Raw genomic sequence first — 3,415 nt, forward strand, 5'->3', positions numbered from 1 at the left:
TTGGATGCTTAACCAACTGAGCCACCCAGGCAACCCTGTATGTCATCTTTAAATTTTTTTTTTTTAATTTTTTTTTCAACGTTTATTTATTTTGGGGACAGAGAGAGACAGAGCATGAATGGGGGAGGGGCAGAGAGAGAGGGAGACACAGAATTGGAAACAGGCTCCAGGCTCCGAGCCATCAGCCCAGAGCCTGATGCGGGGCTCGAACTCACGGACTGCGAGATCGTGACCTGGCTGAAGTCGGACGCTTAACCGACTGCGCCACCCAGGCGCCCCTAAATTTTTTTTAATGTTTATTTATTTTTGAGAGAGAGAGAGACAGAGCATGAGCAGGGGAGGGACAGAGAGAGAGAGGGAGACACAGAATCCAAGGCAGGCTTCAGGCTCTGAGCTGTCAGCACAGAGCCCGACGCAGGGCTCGAACTCACAAATCGTGAGATCATGACCTGAGCTGAAGCCGGATGCTTAACCGACTGAGCCACCCAGGCACCCCCTGTATGTCATCTTTAATGAAATTTCTCTTCATGCCCTTTGCTTATTTATACATTATATCAATGGAATAATACAGTATGTAACCTTTTGGGATGGATTTTTTTCACTCAGAAGTCCCTAGAGGTTCATCCAAGTTGTTGTATCAGTAGTTCAATCCTCTTTATTGCTGAGTAGTGTTCCATGGTGTGTATGACCATAGTTTAACCATTCACCTGTTGTAGAACATTTGGGTTGGTTACTATAAACATCAGGGGACAGGTTTTTATGTGGACATAAATTTTCATGTCTCTGGAATAAACACCCAAGAGTAAAATTGCTGGATCCATGTTTAATTTTATAAGAAACTGCCAAACTGGTTTCCAGACTGGCTGTATCATTTTACAGTCCCACCAGCAATGTATAAGCGACCCAGTTTCTCTGCATCCTCCCTAGCATTTGGTGTTGTCACTATTTTTTAAAATTTAATCATTCAGCTAGGTGTGTGCTGATATCTCATCATGGCCTTAGTTTGCATTTCTCTGATAGCCAGTAATATGGAACATATTGTCACATGCTTGTTTGTTATCTGTATATCCTTTTTGGTGAAACGTCTTTTTACGTCCTTTGCTCATCCTTTTCTAATTGGATTGGTTTTTTCCCCCTTTCTTAAAAACCTTTACTTTGACACATCATGGAAAAATCTGACAGGTACACATGGAAAAGTAAGACATGATCACAGTTAAAAGTGAAGACAACCTAACCAGAAAGGTTTAATGACTGTCAGCTAATGTTGAAGCTAAAGTTCTGAGTGTGACATGCTTTGGGACTGAGAGGAATGGTAATTAGTATTCCTCTCCTTCCTCTTCACCCTCTCCTTCAGTAGAATCCACACCGACCTCCTCATAATCCTTCTCAAGGGCAGCCATGTCCTCACGGGCCTCAGAAAACTCTCCTTCCTCTATGCGCTTACCCACTTCCAGTGAACAAAGGCATGCTTGGCATACATCAGGTCAAACTTGTAGTCCAGGTGAGCCCAGGCCTCAGTGATGGCTATGGTGTTGCTTAGCATGCACACAGCTCGCTGTACTTTGGCCAGGTCTCCACCAGGTACCACAGTGAGAGGCTGGTAATCAATGCCAACTTTGAAGCCAGTGGGACACCAGTCTACAAACTGGATGCTGCACTTGGTCTTGATAGTGGCAATGGCAGCACTGACATCTTTGGGAACTGTGTCACCATGGTGCAACAGGCAGCAAGCCATATATTTACCATGGGGAGCGTCATATTTCACCACCTGATTGGCTGGCCCAAAGCATGCAGGTGTTCATGGTAGACTTCTCAGCAGAGGTGACAGGGGCATATGTGGCCAGAGGGAAGTGGATGTGGGGATAGGGCACCCGGTTGGTTTGGAATTCTGTTAGATGAACATTCAGGCCTCCATCAAATCTAAGGGAAATCTAAGGGAAGCAGTGATGGAAGACATAATCTGGCTAATAAGGCAGTTAAGGTTAGTGTAGGTTGCATGTTCAATACTGAGGTTTCTAAAACAGATGTCATAGATGGCCTCATTGTCTACCATAAAGGCACAATCAGAGGGCTCCAGGGTGGTATGGGTAGTGAGGATAGAGTTGTAGGGCTCAATCACAGGAGTGGAAACCTGGGGGGCTGGGTAAGTGGAGAACTCCAGCTTGGATTTCTTGCCATAATCGATGGAGAGATATTCCATGAGCAGGGATGTGAACCCGGAACCAGTTTCCCCTCCAAAGCTGTGGAAAAACCAAGAAGCCCTGAAGACCTGTGCATTGGTAGGCCAATTTCCGAATTTGGTCCAAGACAAGGTCAATGATCATTTACCTTGATCACTGATCCTTGCCAGTGGTGTAGTACCTCAAGCATAGTTATTGGCGGCATCTCCCTTGCCTGTGGTGAGCTGCTCAGGGTGGAAGAGCTGGCGGTAGATGAAGTGAGAACTTCATCAATGATTGTGGGTTCCAGGTCTACAAACACTGCCCTGGGCACATGCTTGCCAGCACCCGTCTCACTGAAGAAGGTGTTGAAGGAGTCATCTCCCCCAGGGGTCTTGTCACTTCGCATCTGGCCATCGGACTGGATGCAGTGTTCCAGGCAATAGAGCTTCCAGCAGGCATTGCCTTTCTGGACACCAGCCTGGTGAACGTGGATGGAAGTGCACTCACACATAGTGGCTATGGGTTAGCAGGCGCAGGAGACAGGAGTAGACACCAGGTCCCAGATACTGTCCTTGACAGGCTAAGAGTCAAGGTAAGTAATGCACTGGTTTGTTTGTTTGTTTGTTTTTTAACTGTTGAGTTTTGAGAGTTCTTTGTATACGCTAGATACAGGTCTTCTGTCATATATTTGGTTTGCAAGGATTTTCTCCTAGTCTTTTTGTTCCTTTTTAAAAGGATATTTTTTCTTTAATTTAATTTTGATGGCTGAGCAGAGAGAGGGGGACAGAGGATCTGAAGCCAGCTCTACACTGACACCAGGGAGCCTGATGCGGGGCTCAAACTCACGAACCATGAGATCACCACCTGAGCCGAAGTCTGACGGTTAACTGACTGAGCCACCCAGGTGCCCCTCCTTTGTTCTTTTATTTATTTATTTATTTTTTTTTTTTAAATTTTTTTTTCAACATTTATTTATTTTTGGGACAGACAGAGACAGAGCATGAACGGGGGAGGGGCAGAGAGAGAGGGAGACACAGAATCGGAAACAGGCTCCAGGCTCTGAGCCATCAGCCCAGAGCCCGACGTGGGGCTCGAACTCACGGACCGCGAGATCGTGACCTGGCTGAAGTCGGACGCTTAACCGACTGCGCCACCCAGGCGCCCCTCTTTTTGTTCTTTTAAACAAAGCAACAGGTTTTAATTTTGAAGTCCAATTTATTGATTGCTTTTTCTTTTTTGGATCATGGTTTTAG

At 45.9% G+C, this 3,415-nt stretch overlaps 1 pseudogene; it reads right to left on the bottom strand.

Annotated features, from left to right (window-relative positions):
• Positions 1 to 1,316: 1,316 nt before the first annotated feature.
• On the bottom strand, positions 1,317 to 2,673 carry LOC124509496 (tubulin alpha chain-like; annotated as a pseudogene).
• Between the last annotated feature and the right edge of the window lie 742 nt (positions 2,674 to 3,415).

This window comes from Lynx rufus, unplaced genomic scaffold, assembly GCF_022079265.1.
Source record: "Lynx rufus isolate CCGP_SWC_20201006 ecotype Redwood Valley unplaced genomic scaffold, mLynRuf1.p SCAF_14, whole genome shotgun sequence".
NCBI classification, from domain to species: Eukaryota; Metazoa; Chordata; class Mammalia; order Carnivora; family Felidae; genus Lynx; species Lynx rufus.